Raw genomic sequence first — 21,433 nt, forward strand, 5'->3', positions numbered from 1 at the left:
CTGCCCTGCGTGCGTTGCCAGCGATGCTCGACGACGACGCGCTTGCAGCCTTCACATCTGCTGCAAGGTCGTCCCGCTCTACGCTCCAGGCCGCACTACACCTGATGGCGAAGGTGTTCGGACCGCCCTCCACCTGTCGCCACCAGTTCTACGATTGGCGGAAGGTGGCTGGAGAAACGACGCTCGCCTATCGCACGGCGCTGCTCGCCTTGGCGGACGCAGCTTTTCCCCGCATGGACAAGGAGGGGAAGGACGGGGGTCCCCATCAATGTGGTGGACGAAATGGATATCTGCTCCCTGGCGATCGCCACGAGCATTCACGCGTACGAGGTCCTCAAACGCAAGCCGGGGGTCGTCTGCAAATTGGCGGGGAACGCGGCACTGGCCGCCACGATCGCCGAACCTCGGCCAGCTGCGGATCAGGAGCAGGCCTTCGCTGCATCGCGACCGGGGGAGTGGAGAACGGGAGGTCGTTCGCCCACACGTTCATCCCGCAAGCTGGAGCAACCGAAACCTACGACGTCCCTCGTCGTCTGCTACAACTGCGGCCTTCGGGGTCACGTCGCAGCCGGGTGCCGGGCCCCGCGTCAGCGCGCCACAGGACCACGTCGGGACGACGACCAGGCCCACAAGTCATCCCAACAAAACCCGGCAAGTCGCGGCACCTCACACGCTCGGTCCACAAACACGGCACATTCGGGTCGCCGCTTGGCGGTGGGGGGTTCGCGGCTGGGTGCCGGGGGTTCACTTCGGCGAGGGGGGTCCGTACACGGCCCGCAAGCAGTCGAGTGGTCCGAATTGGCCCACAGGATAGTGGCTGCGTCGGCCGGGTCGTCCGTGGTAACGGGGTTTATTGACGGGGTTGAGGTCCGGGTGCTTGTGGACACGGGTGCGTCGGCCACTATCATTTCGGACCTTATTTATAACATTCTTCCCGTCCAAAGTAGACCCCTTCTGCCAGTGGACGTGCCATTTCATGCGGCGAATGGGGGATCCCTGGGGATCATCGGCCAGATTCGGGCGACTATTTGCATTGGTGACATCAAATTGGCGGGCCCTATTTTTGTATCATCATCGCTGGCCGTTCCCTGTTTGCTAGGTACGGACTTTTTGTCCAAAATGCCCATCAAAATTCTCATAGATCAGGCCTGCATTGAGCTTCCGTCAGGTCGGCGGGTTGCGTTCTTGACGAGCCCTACCAAAATACGCACGGTTTGTGCGACGGTGCAGGCGCTGGCAACTCAGACTGTACGGGTGCCCCCGGGATCGCAAATGTTGGTACCCCTTCGGTTGAGGAAACCACTCGAGGTGGGTGCGGAGGCACAGGGGGTGCTGTTGGGGCCGTCTAACAGGGCCAGAAGGGGCCTCGACTTAGCGGTTGCTCAAACCATGGTGAGAGGGGACAGTGAGCCGTTCGTAATGGTCCTGAATACGGGGTCGCGGCCGGCCGTAATTGCGCAGGGAACGGTGCTGGCTCACGCCGCGCCGCTACCCGTTGAGGAACGGCTCGTGGCTCAAGCAGATTTCACTGTCGAGTCGCATCCTCCAAGTGATGAGGGGACAGAGTGGTTGGACTCGTTGTGTGCCGGTTCTGCTAACTTGTCCAAAGTGCAATTGGGAGCATTGAGGGGTTTGCTACTCGAGTTTGCTGACGTGTTCAGCAAACATAAGTACGATATCGGCTGCACGGACCTGTTGCGCCACCACATAGCTACAGGGGACGCGGCCCCTATTCGACTGAATCCCTTCCGGCTCAGCCCAGCCGAGAAGGAGCATGTGCAATCGGCGGTTAATGATATGTTGGCGGCCGATATCATTTCGCCCTCTTCTAGTCCGTGGGGTGCTCCTATTGTCCTAGTTAAAAAACAGGACGGGTCCTTGCGGTTTTGTGTCGATTTCCGCCGCTTAAACAAAATCTCGATGGCGGATGCGTATCCGCTCCCCAGGATGGATGAGTCGCTGGATGCCTTGGCGGGAGCACAGTTTTTTTCCACACTCGATCTGCTTTCCGGATTTTGGCAATTGCCACTCGATAACGAGTCTAAACCTAAAACCGCTTTCCGGACACCTGGTGGCCTATTTGAATTCAACCGTTTGCCCATGGACTTACATTCTGCTCCCGCCACGTTCCAGAGACTCATGGAATTGGTTTTGTCGGGCCTCCAATGGGACACCTGTTTGATTTATCTCGACGATATCATCGTCTTCAGTCGGACTTTTGAGGAGCACCTCCAGCGACTGAGAGCGGTGTTCCTCAGGATGCGTTCCGCTAAGCTTAAATTTAAACCGGCTAAATGTTTTCTGCTTCGGGAATCGGTCAGGTATTTGGGCCATATCGTGAGTCGTTCAGGGATCTCGACAGACCCTGCTAAGACGCACTGCGTCAGCTCATGGCCAACGCCAACCTCGGTCACGGAGGTTCGCAGTTTTATTGGTTTCGCCTCCTATTACCGTCGTTTTGTCAAGCAGTTTGCCACCATAGCCAGGCCCCTGCACGCTTTGACGGCTAAGGGTGTGCGGTTTCACTGGGGGGCGGAAGAGGAGGCTGCGTTCTGCTCCCTTCGTGACGCCTTGGTGCAGGCTCCCCCCTTGTGTTACCCCGATTTCACACAACCGTTTTTGCTTGACACAGATGCCAGCAACACGGGTATCGGGGGGGTGCTCTCACAGGTGGTCGGGGGGGTTGAACGGGTGGTCGCCTACGGTAGTAGAGTTCTTTCCCCCGCCGAACAACGCTATTGCGTGACTCGTCGTGAATTGTTAGCGATTGTGTTTTTTACACAGCAATTCAGGCCATATCTTTACGGCCGTCATTTTACGGTCCGTACGGACCATGCGGCTCTACAATACGCTATGCGCGTGGCACAGCCATCGGGCCAATTGTCCCGATGGTTAGAGGTCCTTCAGGACTACCAATTCACGACGATTTACCGCAAGGGATTGCGACACTCAAATGCGGACGCCTTGTCGCGGTTGCCACCGTGCACGGACTGCACATGTTTGTTGGGATCGGCGCGGTGCAAACCCCCGGTCGCCGACACCCCGGGAGTTGCGCTCGCCGCCACTGACACCCCGGGAGTCGACGCCCCCACGGGGAGGGATTCGCTGTTGTCGTTGCCCCTCATTGAGTGGGGCCGTCTCCAAATGTCCAACAGCTCCCTACTTACGCTACGTCGAAAAGTTGGCGCTCCCGAGGTAGGGGATGCGCGGGTCGGTTCCTGGGTGTGCAGACAGGGCCTTTTGATGAAGTGGGACAACATGTCCCGGCGTCACGTGCTCGTTGTGCCTGTTGCTATGCGGGGTAGGGTCGTTCTGGCAGCTCATGAACGGCTCATGCATCTGGGTTTTCACAAAACGCTCGCCCTAATCCAGCGAGACTATTATTGGCCGGGGATGGGTAACGACGTGGCGAACATTCTTAAGGGATGCGTAGGGTGCGCCAAAAGAAAACCGCCACCATTGGCAGCTAATCCACCGCTGCAATCCATTCAAGTTTCGCGCACAAACGAATTGGTTGCGTTGGACATCTTGGGGCCCTTTCCTGCTACACCGAGGGGAAATAGGTTCCTGCTGGTTGGCGTAGAATACTTCACCCGATGGCCCATGGCATGGCCACTCGCCAACCAGTCGGCTGCAGCGGTGGCGGACGCCTTCGTCCAGGGTTATGTTTTGGACAAGGGCGCCCCCGAACGCTTGCTGACGGATCAAGGAAAGAATTTTTCGAGCGTTTTGTTGCGCGAGGTGTGCGACCTGTTGGGTACAAAGAAAGTGCGTACTTCCCCCTACCACCCGCAGACTGACGGGATGGTTGAGCGTCTGAACAGGACGATTACGTCTATGTTGTGCCAACAGGTCTGCGATGATCAGGTTGATTGGGACTTACAGGTGCCGGGGGTACTCGCGGCCTATCGAATGGCCCCTCATGCGGCGACGGGGTTTTCCCCATTTTTTCTTATGTATGGGCGGGAGGCCGATCCGGCCATGGACGTCCAACTGGGGATTTCCCAGCCACGTGCAAAATCAAAATTGGCAGACCACATCAAATTTAATATCGCCAAATTGACTGAAGCGCGGGAGGCGGCGAGGTTGAATTCGCGGTCTCGGCAAATCGCGAACGAGAGATTGCATGGGCGGAGGGTGTATACGCATGATTGGAAACCAGGCGATAAGGCCTGGCTGCATTGTCCACATGCACCGTTGGCTACGTCCCCCAAATTGTTGAGACCTTGGAGGGGACCGGTGGAAATTGTGCGGGTTGCACGACCCCAGAGTATACAGATTAAATGGGAAAAACGCCGTTAGTACGTGCACCCCTCCCGACTGAAGCCCTATGCGGCACCGTGTGACCCCGTTCTGTGCCGTAACGACTGGGCGTGTGATGTGACCGTCGACTTGGGGAGGGAGGTGTCGCAGGCTGATCCTCACGTGTCTCCACCTGACCCACCCCCAGGTGCCTCGGGCTTGACGGCTGCTGACCGTCGGGAACCTGAACCCCGCGGCACGCACGGGTCCTCGATGCCTGGCCAATGTCTTCCTGAACTGCCGGCACCACCGGACGTTCAACCGCATCTGGTGCCATACGACGGACCGGCAAGGCGGACTCGGGCTAGGGCACAACAATTTTCATGAAGACATTTTTTTTCGACACCGAGCTCGCCCGGTGTTCCCCTCTGCCGGGGTAATGTCCCATTGTAGGGACGCTCGGAAAGAATGGGACGCTGCACGAGTCGAGAGAAATAAAAAAAAAAAATTTCCATTTATTTTTCTTTCTGCATACACATTGCTATTGTCACTCGCCGGATTGTATATATTGTTCTGTTGTCGCGGTGGCATTGGTTGATGGTTGCGGATGGTAGTGTTCGCGTTGTGTTGTGTTGTTACGTTAGTTGTTGTTCTTGTTGTTGTGTTGTGTTACGGGGCACACAGGGGGGTTTGTATATTTTTATAGCAGCCGGGTCGGCTGCGAGCTATGTGGTAGGGGGTGATGTAGTGGTGGTGTTGACGTGCGCCGACTGTGACAGTGATGGATCACGGGGCGGCGCGGGGTGCGGGGTTGGGCACGCGTTGTGGGCGTGGTGTGGACGCGCGCGCCGGGAGTGACAGATGACGGGGCGGCGCGGCGTGGGTGGTGAGGCACGCTGAGATGTGGGAAAACAGGATCGTAGCCAGCGCCCAGTGATTGGTCGAATAGGATGGGTGCTCGCAGCGACGTCCGCAGGTGGGGTATAAAGGGGGACGCGCGAGAGCACTCGGAGAGAGTTACCCAGTTGAAGACCAGAAGACGGAGTTGAAGACCTAGTGCCCCGAGACCCCTAGTCCCGCCGTCCTTGTAGGGACCGGGGCCCTGTGTGGCTCGGAGGCGAGACTGTGGGACCCGGGGTCCGACGCCCACGTGGGTCGGGCTGGGGACCCACAGTCAAGAAGGACACCCCGGGCAGGGAGTGTCCAGAGTAGCTCAGTGGGCGTTAGTCGCCGAGTAGCTAAGTGGGTGTTGGTCACCCGAGTAGCTCAGTGGGCGTTAGTCGCCAGGGTAGCTAAGTGGGTGTTGGTCACCCGAGTAGCTAAGTGGGTGTTGGTCACCCGAGTAGCTCAGTGGGCGTTAGTCGCCAGGGTAGCTAAGTGGGTGTTGGTCACCCGAGTAGCTCAGTGGGCGTTAGTCGCCGAGTAGCTAAGTGGGTGTTGGTCACCCGAGTAGCTCAGTGGGCGTTAGTCGCCAGGGTAGCTAAGTGGGTGTTGGTCACCCGAGTAGCTCAGTGGGCGTTAGTCGCCAGGGTAGCTAAGTGGGTGTTTGTCACCCGAGATACTAAGTGGGTGTTAGTCACCTGTGAACGAGTTTGGTAAAATAAAGAGTGTGCTACCCGTCAAGTCGTCTCCCGCCGAGTTACTACACTACATACGCATCTCGATTCAGCGGCTTTGCGCCAGCCATGGGAGTTCCGCATTTTGATGGCCAAAGTTATTCATAATATTTAAATGGGACGTTCACGTCACCAGGTTAGCCACCCATCTGCGAGTTCTCAATGCAGGATGTCTTGTGGCTTTTGTGGGTGCGGTGTGGGGGTGGACTCACGGTTGACGGTGGCAGGGCAGGGTAAGAGGTCTACGTGGGGTGAAAAGCCTTTCTCATCCTGGAGCTAACAGGATATGTGGTCATCAGCGCTGATCAGATTGAGGTGCAGACTGGCGCCCTCCTCAAGAGGGCCCTGCTGCTGCTGGTGTCTGCAGCTTAATGGACTAATACACGCATGAGCACCAGGACAACATGAAGCATTTACCCCACCTAGGCCTCTTACCCCACAACCTACTAGGCCTTAGTCGCTCATTCAGTCCACAGGGTGCAGATTTACTCGGCGTTCCACCAGTACAGGGAGAATGCACGCGGCAGAAGCATTGAGCAGAAGTGTCCAGGAGCTGTGCAATGATCTGCCTTGATCTGCCCAATGATCTGACTTGTTCCTGTGCAATTACGGATTGACTTCAATGTCACTTGTACAGTTCTGAATGGCCTTGCTCCGTCTTACCTAAAGGAGCTCATCACCCAATATGTAGGTTAAGATGGGTAAGAGGCCTACGTGGGGTGAAAGAAAGGCCTTTCTCATCTTGGAGCTAATGGGAAATTCCATCATCAGCCCTGCTCAGGTTGAGGTGGAGAGACAAGTGCCTACCTCTAGAGGCACTGTTGCTGCTGGTTGTGTCTGCAGCTCAACAGACGAAGCACGTGTGGGTACCAGGACAAAAAGGCCTCGTGCCCCACGTAGGCGTATTACCCCACACCCTACCATATATACAATGAGGGAAAAAAGTATTTGATCCCCTGCTGATTTTGTACGTTTGCCCACTGACAAAGACATGAACAGTCTATAATTTTAATGGTAAGTTTATTTGAACAGTGAGAGACAGAATAACAACAACAAAATCCAGAAAAATGCATATCAAAAATGTTCTAAATTAAGGTTTCGAGGCTGACGTTTGGCAACTCGAACCTTCAGCTCCCTCACAGATTTTCTATGGGATTAAGGTCTGGAGACTGGCTAGGCCACTCCAGGACCTTAATGTGCTTCTTCTTGAGCCACTCCTTTGTTGCCTTGGTCGTGTGTTTTGGGTCATTGTCATGCTGGGATATCCATCCACGACCCATTTTCAATGCCCTGGCTGAGGGAAGGAAGTTATCACCCAAGATTTGATGGTACATGGCCCCGTCCATCGTCCCTTTGATGCGGTGAAGTTGTCCTGTCCCCTTAGCAGAAAAACACCCCCAAAGCATAATGTTTCCACCTCCATGTTTGACGGTGGGGATGGTGTTCTTGTGGTCATAGGCAGCATTCCTCCTCCTCCAAACACGGCGAGTTGAGTTGATGCCAAATAGCTCCATTTTTGTCTCATCTGACCACAACACTTACACCCAGTTGTCCTCTGAATCATTCGGATGTTCATTGGCAAACTTCAGACGGGCATGTATATGTGCTTTCTTGAGCAGGGGGACCTTGCGAGTGCTGCAGGATTTAAGTCCTTCACGGCGTAGTGTGTTACCAACTGTTTTCTTGGCGACTATGGTCCCAGCTGCCTTGAGATCATTGACAAGATCCTCTCGTGTAGTTCTGGGCTGATTCCTCACCGTTGTCATGATCATTGCAACTCCACAAGGTGAGATCTTGCATGGAGCCCCAAGCCGAGGGAGATTGACAGTTCTTTTGTGTTTCTTCCATTTGCGAATAATCGCACCAACTGTTGTCACCTTCTCACCAAGCTGCTTGGCGATGATCTTGTAGCTCATTCCAGCCTTGTGTAGGTCTACAATCTTGTCCCAGACATCCTCTTTGGTTTTGGCCATGGTGGAAAGTTTGGAATCTGATTGATTGCTTCTGTGAACAGGTGTCTGTTGTACAGGTAACAAGCTGAGATTAGGAGCACTCCCTTTAAGAGTGTGCTGCTAATCTCAGCTCGTTACCTGTATAAAAGACACCTGGGAGCCAGAAATCTTTCTGATTGAGAGGGGGTGAAATACTTATTTCCCTCATTAAAATGCAAATCAATTTATAACATTTTTGACATACGTTTTTTGGATTGTGTTGTTGTCATTCTGTCTCTCACTGTTCAAATAAACCTACCATTAAAATTATAGACTGATCATTTCTTTGTCAATGGGCAAACGTACAAAATCAGCAGGGGATCAAATACTTTGTTCCCTCACTGTCTATAAACATTGCATACTTTTTTTGAGGTAACTATTCATAATTCCGCATTACTGATTCCTTCAGTTAAATGTTTTATGTTATCACCGTTTGCACTTTTGTTTGAGACGTTGTAGCTGTGACATCCTGCTGCCTCTACCCCATCTTTCGACCTTGTGGCACTAAGGATGAGACGTTTTGCGGATCGCTCTCCAGCATAACCGGTTGCGCTGTGAGCCATGAGGTTCTTGACTCGGGTGCAACCGCAACAAACAAAAACATGAATAAAGAACATATTAAAGTGACGACGCGCAACAGAAACATCCAGGAAAAACCAGGAAAAACTTCCAGAAAAAAGTACCGTATATCAACGTTATGTGCAAAAATCCCAATGGGAGGCAAGTCGAACAATAACAACCATAAGACAATTTAGATAAAATTATCAGGCTAACTCCGTACTTCAACAAACAAACATGGCTTAACCATACGTTTTCGAATATCACCAAAATAAAGCTATAAAAACAATGTAACAGTGATCATAGGAACTGTGATTCAAATTTAACAATAAGCAATATACATAACATGTACGACCAAACTTTAGCAGCCATAGCTGGCAGCATGAGTCACTCCATAACAGCAGGGGTATCAGCATAAGTATCACATTTTTTCAATGCACCTTTAAAGATCAACACACTATAATCAAAACTCAAGATCATACTTTGCAGCGGACATCCGGAGCAGTGCATTTGCTTTCAGGCCACTCTGCACAGCAGTGGCAACGGGGGGTGTACAGCTCCTCAAGAGCAGTTTTGAGTGCAGATCTCACAGGTAGTGATCCAAGTTGCAGTGTATTGGCGATAGCATTCCAGACCCTGGGGGCATCAACAGCAAAGGACCTTCCTGCAGTATTTTTACGGCAATTTGGAATGTGACGCTGGTAAATGAGTGAAGACCTTAGGTCACATTTGTTCTTCGAAACAGTGAGGATATCCAGCAGGTAGTCTGCTGTACATCGTGAATAAATAAATGCTGTCTGCTGTACATCGTGAATAAATAAATTCTGATGCACAAGCCGTCGATCATTAAGAGATGTTAAGTTTGACCCAATGTAGAGATCGCAGTGGTGGGTCCTATATGGGCAGTTCAATGCAAATCTTAGGGCCGAGTGATAGATTGGGTCAAGCTTCTTCAGTACAGTACTGGGGGCTGATTTATATACGATGTCACGGTAATCAAGTAGAGGAAGTATGGTAGCTTTTATCAATTCCAAACGGAACATGGGGGGGAAGCAGTGCTTTTGTCGATACAGAAAAACAATTTTTTATTTTGCCTTTTTACCAATATAATCAATGTAATCTTGGAATTCAGTTTTGAATCAAAGATGACCCCTAGATACTTATATATCTTGACTTGCTCTATTTGATAATTATTTAAGGAATGTAATTGGGGGAAAATAACTTCCTGCTTTAGTCCTGTTGAGAAGCATAGCACCTTGGTTTTGGAGGTATTCAGGACTAGTTTAAGAGCAACTAGCCGATATTGTAGTTTGTTGAAATCACCCTGGAGCTTAGCAATCACGTCATCCGGAGAGCTGTCAGCAGTAATCAGTATCGTTTCATTTGCAAACAGATTTATCCTGGAATGATCCAGGTCAGTGCCCAAGTCATCGACATAAATAGAGAACAAGAGGGGGCAGAGGATGGAACCCTGTGGAACCCCTTTTGTTATCTTAACACTGTTTGACCACCAACCATCTATGAATATAGTCTGGGTGCGAGAAGAGATGTAATTTTTTTACCATTCCATTGCGTGTTTGGAGAAACGGAGGCAACTTAGTTTACGAAGCAGGGTGTTTTCGTAGACTGTATCGAAAGCTTTGGACAAGTCAGGAAAAAGACTGGCGCAGTACTGCTTATTATCAATGATACTGTAAATGTGATTTAGAGAGTCTAATGCAGCAGATTTGGTACTGTATTTTTTTCGGAACCCAGATTGGTTTCGATGTAAGAGATTGTTATCGGACAGGAAACTGAAAATTTGGTAGTTAAATCATTTTTCAAAAAAATTCATCAACGGGGACAAAACTGAGATAGGTCGGTGGTTCATCTTTAGGGCCCCCTTTGTGAAGTGGACAAACATATTAATTCATAATCAACGTTTTTGGGTTTAGATCGCGTTATTTATAAATGTGTCGTAACCCTCCACCACCCGACACGGCCAATCAGTAAAACAGTGTCACGTTGACAAAAGACAAATAGTTCACTGCTTTAGCCCACCGTTGTGTTGAAGCGTGAAACCACAACATTTACAATTTGAGTACGACGTTTAGCTGGTACACTTGACACTTTTTTACTGATTGGCCGTGTCGGGTGGTGGAGGGTTACGACACATTTATAAATAACGCGATCTAAACCCAAAAACGTTGATTATGAATAATATTGGTCGCGAAAGCCTACGTGTTAAACAAACATATGAATGTTTCCATTTTAGAGGTATCGATGCTTCTTTGATGGACAAGTTGAAAATATGAGCTATAAGTTTGTATATTAGGCAGAGGTGGGACAAAGTCATTGTTATGCAAGTCCAAGTCGAGTCGCAAGTCATCAAATTCATGACTCGAGTCTGACTCGAGTCCAAGTCACATGACTCGAGTCCACATCTCATAGGTGGGACAAAGTCATTGTTATGCAAGTCCAAGTCGAGTCGCAAGTCATCAAATTCATGACTCGAGTCTGACTCGAGTCCAAGTCACATGACTCGAGTCCACACCTCTGATATTAGGTGACCAACAGTTAGCAGAGCAAAGACGGGAATACGTTTCTTCTCCATTTAGTCCCCATACACTTGCAACTGCACCGGAGTTGTGATGTGGAGACAAAGGGAAAAGCGCGCTGGTGTACACGCGGCGAGATGCTATAGAGTGCAGCACGCTACTGTAGTTATTGTACTGCACTGGCTGGAGGCATCGCCATTGGGTTGCGGTGCCAGGGCGTACGTCGCGTTGCGGATTAAGTTATTCCGAAAATTGCCTCGCGTACGGTGTGGTGTTGGCCACCCACCCCCTCGCGTGCCGTGTCAGCCTTCATAGGTGCTCGCTAATAGTCTGTTAAGGCGACACGAGGGTCTTTGTCTTTGCATGTAATTGGGTGGTGTGAGTGAGTGAGTGAATGGAGAGTTTTGTTCTCCCCTTCTTATGCATGGATTTCCTCTAAGTTCTCCGGTTTCCTTCTGTAGCTAAAAAAAGACACGTACATTGTAACCGGTAAACATTACCTGCAAATTACTCAACTGGGATCACACAGCAGCAGCAACATCGTCCCCCGACTACGAAAGCCTGGCAGGACCCTCCCGAAACTCTGAGGCTTTCCTGGGTGAACAAGCTAAATACAAAATAATTAATTATAATAATAGCGTTACATTAAAACAGCGTGGTTTATACCCAGACGTGTGTTGGACACGTGCTGATACGCCCCAGCTGTGGCGTTTAAACAGAGCCACACAACGCGATGGTCCAAACACCCTCCTCCCTCCTCACCTGCGGACAGGTGAGGACAGGTGAGGAGGGGGGCGGGGGGGACACGGCCACTGTGAACAGATGATCCATGCGCGCCCACACACACACAGCGTGCAATACCTGGTGCTTCAACCACAAAGATTCCCCCGTATAGCCTGTAACAGGGCCGGATTAAGGTTATTGCAGGCCCTAGGCACTTCTGTTTCGTAGGCCTTCAGTGATAAGGTTATAGAGTTTCTACTGCTGCTGCTGCCCCGTGTTACTACCGCTTTCCGATTGTTTACATTGCCATCTTGGGAACGAATTGTGAAGGGGAACGTTATTTTTCGAAGCTAAAGGTGATATATTAAAAAAAAAACTGTCTCGATCAACCAAAGGACAACAACGCGTGTCTTCCCTTGCATTGCTCTCTATTGAGAATGAGAATGTGTGAAAAACACCTTTTTAAGTTGTTGTTGCGAATTTTGCAATAAAACATTTTTGGAAATGTTTTATCTCCGGTGTTAATTTCTCTCATCTTATAAAAAAAAACGATTGACTTGACTGCCTTTTTGTATATACACTGTGCCTATCCTTGCTATTAATATATATATATTTATTCAAGACGATATCTTGGTTACATTTTTTACCATGCAAAAAAAACCACGGTCACAACATTTTTTTGTAGGCCCTTTAGTTTTCGTAAGCCCTATTGGATAATACAGCCCATGCCTTTAACATACTTTTTGTGGCAAGTCCTGTTAGCGAGTAGCACACCTATGAAGAAAAAGATCCCCGTATATCCATAACAGATGTTTTGGGGTTAAATTGCATAAATATGAATGTGTCATTAGACCAGCCACCACCCGACACAGCCAACTAGTAAGGTTTTTCACGTAAACAAAATGTGCCAATTCGTTACTAGCTCAATGTGTTGGAGAGTAAACCCACAACATTTACAATTCGAGTATTTTGACGTTTCGCCGGTAATTACTACAACCAGCCTCATCAGGCGAGTTATGGAGAAATCCTCCTCCTGTATCGGTCTTAGAGGGATAAATGTGATGTAGTCACTTGTGAGCCAATCAGGTGCCAAGACCAGAGGGGGCAGGGGTTAATGTCTTCATATAAATTACAATGGATATATTATTTGTCTGAACAGACTGTTGGGGCAAGTTCTGTAAGCGAGTAGCACCTATGAAGGTGCGGCACGTCACGCAAGGGGTGGAGTAATCAGAGCCACGCCCTGCCTCATTTGTATCCTCAGTAGCGATGTTAATAACACAGCGCCGGGTATCCATTTGAGGCTGAGTCGACCTAGGAGAGGCCCAGGACCGGTTCAAATGATCGTCACTGGTGTAGGCCGTGATCGGGAATAGAATAAAACTATGCAACCTATAAACAATGTTTATTTTACTAGGTAAGGCCCACTAAGCTATGTAGCTCTGTTTCAGAAGCGACCTGACCATAAATTATTGCTCAACAATGTGACTTATCGCCATCACGTGGAAATGTATAGCAGTCAAATACTCTAAACACGTAATGTTGATTATAAATGTGGAGTGAAAAACTAGAGGACCCGGAGAAAAATTCACGGTGAGAAAAATGCAAACCCCAAATATACAGCAGGCATCAGGGTCGGGATCGAACCCACGAACCCCTGTATACCAGGCGAGGTAGTTAACATCTCCTAGCTACCATGGTGCCCTACTCGGGATGCCGGGTTCGTAGCGTAGCACGCGAATGGCTACTCTACCGCTCCCCAGACAAATCAAACAACACACACACATATACGCACGCAACAATGCACGCACACCAACACGAGCAGGGTTTAATTGTTTTCCAGTTACGAACCCGCGTTATCATTGTCTACTCCGCATTCATGTAAATAACTCCCCCCCCCCCATCTCGACGCCCCACCGCGTTGTGTATTCAAATAAATACCCCAGCCGCGTGCAAATAACCCGCGTGGTGCTGTGACGCACGTGACAGAACGCGTTGGTGAACTGGGGATGGATTAACGATAATTGCAAACACAATTATCACATTGCTAACGCCTGGCGTACATCATCGCCGTTGCAGTCACCAGTGTTTTTCAACAACCTTTGTTTCCTCCCTACACATTTTCCTTAAAAAAAAATCTCGAAGCAGAAGATTAGTGCTGGATACAGCAACGTTGAAAATGTGATTAGTAACATATCTATGGGACCTTTTGTTCCAGTATCAAAGTATGAAAAAAAAGAATATGTTTTACCCTTTCTGGCAATAAAACAGGAGTTGTGTATTAAGATGTTCAAACACTAAATAGATACATTTTGCAAGGCATCAATTTGAATTAACCACACATACTTGTGGTGAACATTCAAACAAACATGCTCTGATAATAATGTTTGCATTGTCCTTGAAACTCATTGGCCTACACCAGAGACAGACTTCTGTATGGCCTTGTATAACCACCAGCGTTAGACCAGATAACGCGAACAGTACAAAGATAATGCAATTATCAGAACACTTATATCTCGAGCAGTTATATCTATGGGACATTTTTGGCAGTATCAAAAGGGATGAAAAATAAGAATAGGTTTTAGCCTTTCTGGCAATTAAGCAGGTGTTAAGATGTCCAAACACCAAATATACTTATAATCCCAATTCCAGAGATTTTCCACTTTTTTGGAAATGTTACCAAATCTTGGCCATGATGCCAGCACACAATACGGCGTTCTCGCTGCTTGCCGCTTCGAAATATGCCCAGGCCATCGTGCAGGCCATTGCCGCGGTCGTGTTTACCGCAGAATAAATACTGTGCCGCCGGCTGTTTGCATCACTCATGGCAGAGGTCCCTCGAAAAGAGTAGAAGGGCCATTGGCGTGGCAGCAGTCATGGTCCGAAATCGGAAATTATCAAAGATTACCTGCAAATTACTCAATTGTGATTGCTCGCAGTAGTAGCAGCAGCGGTGGCCAAATTTTAACACAACAATATTTGTTTTTCGGGATGTATCGTGTAAATATGAAAGTCGTTAAACCCGCCACCAACCGACACAGCCAATTGGTAAGGTTTGTCATGTAAACGAAACATGCCGATTCGTTACTTGTGTTATTGCAGTAGAGTCAACCTATGGTGTGAGTGGACTAGTGGCCACGGGAGGTAATGACAGGGGAGTCAGCCTGCAGTGCTAATGGACTAGTGGTCAAGGGAGGTAATGACAGGGGAGTCAGCCTTCAGTGCGAATGGACTAGTGGCCACAGGAGGTAATGACAGGGGAGTCAGCCTGCAGTACGAATGGACTGGTGGTTACGGGAATGATCGAGAATAGGAGCGTGGCCAGGTCACGGAAGAGGATGGTGGAGTCTACTGGTAAGGCGAGTGGTCGAGAACCAGTGAGAAGGTTTGGGAATGGGGGGTGGCCTCAGACCGTATATAAAAGAAAATACGTGGGGCGACTTGGGGCTGTTGTAATGGAGTGTTCGAGTGTGAGCATGTGGCTCTTTACTAAAGAAACCATCTCAAGACAAGTGCATCGAAGTCGTCATTACACTAGTACAGCACACCGGTGTGTTGGAGAGCAATTCCACAACATTTACAATCTGAGTACGACGTTTCGCCAGTAATTACAATTGGCATCATCAAGCGACCACGGGGAGAACATGAAAACTCTTAATATACAGGCGTCAGGGTCTGTATAGAACCCACGACCTCTTGTATACCAGGCGAGGTAGTTAACGTGGGGTGCCACAGTCGCAGGATGTTAACAACTTGAAAATGTTATTTTGTCAGCAGGGTTTTGTCAAGACTTCACATGAGGGGGAAGATTGTCGTAGCAGCAGGGGTTGTGGCGACATTGATGCTGCTGCTGTGTACATCCCAATTGAGTCATTTGCCAGGTATTTTGTCAGTATTGGGATGTTTTGGCCAACCCCTTACCTCCTCGTTGGTGCCGGACAGCAACACTGTGGTGAGCAGTGCCATAGGGGGGAGGGCCAATTTAGACTGGCCATTCCCCTCATGGCGTTTGTAACCACCACATCGGCCAAATGGGGGCTCTAGACGGGTGCGAGGGACTGGTAACTCCTCCACCTTCAATTAATTACCACAAAACCACGTCTAAAATATCTAATTAGATGCCTGTCCGGGGGGACAGGCATCTGGCGAAACCCCATTTGACGGAGCCAAGAGACTGAATCTCTACCCTCAGGGCTCCTCCATAAACAACAAAAACCACTGCGAGTGGCCACGGGGAATGTTCAAACGTTCACTGCGGAAGAGAGGCTGCCACTCCTCTGTCAGGAGCTGGACTGGTACCGCCTGGATCTCTGCGGTATTCAGGAGGTCCGGTGGACTGGCTCTGGCTCCTGCCACCACGAGAGATGGACAGTCCTCTACTTGGGGAGGAGATTGCCTAACAACGGGGAGTGGCTCTTCTTCTGAACAAAATAATGAAGGGGGCGTGAGAGGATGATGGTGATGTGCGGAAAGCGGTAAGCCCCAGGCTACTTTAGGCTCACCTTTCCATCAACCGGAGGTGAGGATTGGTGGTCGTGGTTACTTGTGCCCCCACCGAAGAGGAACATCCGTGGAGGGATGCAGGCCAGGCCGATGAGTCAGATGCCTTCTATGACCTCCTGTCACAGGTGCTAGCTAAAGTGGCCCCTCGGGATAGACTTCAATGCCTGAGTTGGTCACGATGCTGGCACCTGGTCTGGAGTGATTGAAAGACATGGGCCTGATCAGCTCAATAACAACGGTAAGAGGCTGCTATATTTTTGTGCAGCCCATGGGCTCGTAATTACCAACACGCTGTTCCGGCATCGGCGCATCCAGAAAACATTATGGATGCATCTCAGGTCCAAGCAAGAACATCTGCTGGACGACATAGTGATGGAACAATGGATGCTGGCCCATGTCCCTGACACCAGGATCTACTGTGGAGCTGATCTGCCCACTGACCATCGACTTGTCATCTGTAAGATGCGCCTGCCATTCTTCCACTCCGGTGGTGGGTGTACACCCACCAGGACCCATTCAAACCCAAAGTGGCCTAGTCTCAACTAGCTGATGAAAGTTGCAAGTGAGAGTTTCATCATCACTTGTGGCTGGGGTTGGCATCGTCCCCCACTCCTCCAGATGTCGAGGGGAAATGGGCGAGGTTTAGGACTGTGGCTCATGCAGCTGCAATGGCTGCTTTGGGTACACGGTTCAGACCTCCCCAGAGACCCTAGTAGACAGAGGTGTTCATGCTGGACCGAGAAAAAGCGACAGGCCCACTCTCGTCTACCGCATCCAACGTCAGAAAATGAGGAGGCATACCGCAGTCTTCGCTCGGAGGTTCGGAGAGCCGTGAGGTGCTGCAAGTATGGGTGGTGGTCGCGCGTTGCTGATGAGATGGAGTCTGCCTCAATGGCCCGCGATCACAGATCGCTATTTAACTCCATCAAAAAAGTAACCTGCAGCGCCACACCTATTACCATAATTAGGGTAATAGGTGTGGTGGGGATGACCCTGCTGAGGCTGTGGTGTCTCAAATATTGGAAGAAGTCACCCCGTGTGAGTAGCTGGCTGAGGTGCCATCTGTTGAGGAAGCGCTGAAGGCGATCCAGAGTCTGAGAACAGGAAAGGCACTGGGCAGAGATGATCTCCCAAGCGAAATGCTGAGGGAGGGTGGCGTTTGTGCACAGACTGCCCTACATGATATCATAACAACAATCTGGACCATTGGACGGGTTCTGCAAGATTGTAAGGATGCCCTGGGGGTCACCCTCTTTAAGAAGGGGGACCACACAAACTGGAACACCTACAGGGGCATCTCACTCCTCAGTGTGCCGGGAAAGGTCCTTAACATCGCACAGATGCCATATTTTGTGTCCGTCTGCTACAGCAGAGGTATAGGGAACTCCCACAAAACCTACATCTCTGCTTTATTGACCTGGTCAAGGCCTATGATACCATCAGTAGGCCTGGGCTCTGGGTTATTCTTCGTGCTTTCGGAGTCCCTGACCCTCTGCTCACAATCACTAAGTACCTTCACGTAAAACTACGTGGCCGGGAGTTGGAGCCATTCCCTGTTCACCTTGGAGTGCGACAGAAATATCCTCTGGCTCCCACATTATTTAACATTTTTTTCGACCACGTAGTTCGTGAAGCCTTCGATGGCTTTACTGGAGAAATTTCCATCTGATACGATGGGAGGCTGATCGATGCCCAGTGCGGTAAAGGGATGTCTCCCTATTGTTCAACCATGTTATATATGCAGATGATATGGTAATTGCTGCTCACTCAAATGAGGAGTTGGAGGCGCTGCTCCTGAACCTGGAGCTTGCCACTAAGAGGTGGTGCCCTAACATCAGCACCTGCCTGGGTATTATGTACCATCAGACACTCCACCACCACAACTCCCAATTAGTGATAGGGCAGTTGTGGAGAGAGTCCCATACCTGGGCAGTGTGCTCATGACCGGCTCCGGTTTGACAGCAGAGGTCTCACTCCGAATCAGTCGAGCGGCATTATATTTTCATTGGTTGTGTAATGCTGTATGGAAGCTACCTGGTCTGTCGCTCCGCACGAATCTTTAGGTCTTTTTGGCCTTGGTCATTCCCTCCCTTCTCTAGGCTTGCGAAACGTGGACCCCCTAATGGAACATCTTCGCCGGTTAGAAACATTTAGGCTGGCCTGCCTATGATCCATCCTGAGTACCAGCAGGTCAAGATCGGCCTCTGTGGAGGAGGCTCGTGAAGGACGCTACTGGGCAGTTGGAGGCAGTCGCCCTCCAACAACAACGGAGGTGTCTAAAGCACAGCAAGTTGGCACAGTCGGGGACACAGGTGGTGCATCAGACAGTCATCTCAGTCAGCCGAAACCGTGGCCTCAACATGCACATAGCCTGGCACAAGCGTCGTGGTGACGTCAGTGGCGAATGGAGGTTGTTGTTGAGTTTGGGTGGGTTTTTTATATTTGCAGCAAACATACTGCATACATAAACAAAGATAAAGATCCACCGTATAGCCTTAGCAGACTGTAGGGGCAAGTGCTGTTAGCAAGCACCTATAACGGCCGCAACAGTACACGAGGGGGTGGGTGGCCAGCACCACGCACGGCCGCCTTTGTCTCCCTAGTGGCAATGTTTACAATGCACCAGGTACTCATTTGAGGCTGAGTCGACCTAGGGGAGGCCCAGGACCGGTTCAGATAATCGCCAATGGCGTTGGCCCTAAGCGGGAATCGAACCCGGATCGCCAGGTTCATAGCGCAGCGCGCTAACCGCTACACTACCGCTCCCCACACACAAACTCACGCGCACTCACATCCTCACTCTGCAGAACAGGGCGGAGAACATACAAACTCCACACAGAAAGGCGCCCGAGTCCGGGGGATCGAACCGAGGGGTCTCCCCTTCTGCGCTGTGAGCAGACGCGAGTTGTCACCGCCGCAGCGTCACCACGACCGCCAAGAACCCTGCCCGCCCAAACATTGACACGGTGTCCGCTTGCTGAATGGCGTGCCCTGCCATCTGTACAAACCGAGCGGCGTTACAATTCATTTACCTCCACCTCCAAACACCGACACCGATCAAACAATTGGCAGAACAATGGACCCCGTGCCTAAACTAAAGCCACGACGGACACGCAGTTTGCGAGTCGGCAGCCAATCGTCAGCCCGTCAAACACAACGGGAGGCGTGAGGGGAGGGATGGGGAAACCCCACAGGACTCGCGGGCCGAACACTATCCGCCCGCCACGTTAATTCAGAGGGCCCATAAAGCCACGCAAGATGCAGGCTTTCACTGCCTCGTGGCGAAATCGATCCGTCAGAATCAGAATGTTTCTTTTTGGAACTGGAAGGAAAGCACTTTTCTTCGCGGGTGTCCAAGTAAGGGGCACGGGTTCCGAACGTTATAACAACAACAACAACAATAAACACAATACATAAACATGAGGGGAGTGCAAAGTACAGGAAAGGTAAACACATCATTTAAAAAGTACAAATAAAAATAAACTATCCTTATTCAAATAAACTATTTTTATCTTACCAGGTAAACCCCACTGAGCTATGAGCCTCTTTTTTCAGAAGCGACGTGGCCACCCGTAATGATATCTCAACGAAAGTAACTCATCATCATCATGTAGGAAATGTAACAGCAGCAGCCAAATATTCTCCACGATCTAATCTCACGAATCGGGTTACCATTAGCCGAGTGGCGGTGGTGGCTACGCGGCACGTGGCCTGTAATCCAGCACTGTGGAGGCAGCAGAAAGGGTTCGTACGTATGCGTGTGTGTAGGTATATTGAACTTATTTCGCACCGTACGTAGCCAACCGTGCTAATCGGAGGTGCAAATCAATTCTCATGAAATGAATTTTCAATATTAGTACTGCGGTGTAGTGTATAATAATGTAATATATAGTGTAGTGTATAATAGTGTAGTGTGTAGTAATTTATAGTGTAGTGTATGTGAACATTCTTTCGTACCGTACGTAGACCAACCGTGCTAATCGGAAGTTCGGGGGTAATAACAACAAACTAAACAGAAAGCAGTTCTAATGAAATGAGTTTTCAATTTAGTATAGCGGTGCTGTGTATAGTAGTGTAATGTATAGCAGTGTAGTGTGTCGTCCTGTGTACAATGTAGTGTATAGTAGTGCTGTGTATAGTAGTGCAGTGTGTAGTGTATTGTAACATAGTGTGTAGTGTATAGTAGTGTATAGTGTCGTGTATGTTTATTGAATTTCTTTTGCGCCGTACGTAGCCAACCGTGATAATCGGAGGTGCGGGGGGAAGGACAACAAACTGACAACACAAAACGCAGAGTGCTAAAGAAATGAGTTTATTTGGGCCTTACCTGGCTAAATAACCATAGTAATAGTTTAAATATGACTCAACCGCCACAACACAGTTGTTGCTCTGGGCTGCACGCATCCTATGGGGGTGCAAGATGCCCTTTCTGGGGCTGCGAGGCATGGCCAGTTTTTTTTCAGGCAAATAATCGAAAACACAAATTAAGCACGGGCACATGAGTACAACTATTTTTTCATGGGGCCTTTTTTTTCAGTATCAAAGTATGAAAAATAGAAAAAGATGTTACCCTTTCTGGCAATGCAACAGGTGTTAACATGTTTACAAGGCATCAAGTCTGCATTAACCACACGTATTTTTGCGGTGAACATGCAAACAAAATATGATCTGATAATATTTGGTGTTTGAACATCTTAACACATGTTTTATCGCCAGAAAGGGATAGAACCTTATTTTTCATACAACTACTTTGTTTCATCAAATCCCATGTATATTGATTAACATTATATATAAAAAACGATTGACAACCAAAGGGGCAACAAGGCTGCAGTAAAGGTTAAGAACCACTGATTTACATCAACGTCAGCCATGCGAAGAAGACGATGCACCACTCTGTCTCTGTGGCCTTTCTGATGCGCACTGAAGAGTCCCCATTGCCCCAAACGTCACCCATCAGACCCAATTCCTTAGAAGGCCACACACCCTTGCTATTATTATTATTGGCACAGGACGTGTCGAGTTGCTTGCTATTATACGCTACTGGGGGATCTCTGTTGAAGATGAGGAGGAGGAGAAAAAAGAGGAGGAGGAAGAGGTTCCCCCGTAGTAGTGACGCGTGTGTCGGTCGTCATCGCGCTCCGATGTCGCCTCGCGTCTGCACGCAACCCCCCCCCCCCAAGTAAACACGGGAACACGATCACCCCCCCAACTAAACGCAGCACAGCTGCAATGCAACACCGCCGAGTCAACCAATATCCCCCAC

Source organism: Lampetra planeri, chromosome 65 (genome assembly GCF_965212315.1).
Source record: "Lampetra planeri chromosome 65, kcLamPlan1.2.h2, whole genome shotgun sequence".
In the NCBI taxonomy this organism is placed as follows: Eukaryota; Metazoa; Chordata; class Hyperoartia; order Petromyzontiformes; family Petromyzontidae; genus Lampetra; species Lampetra planeri.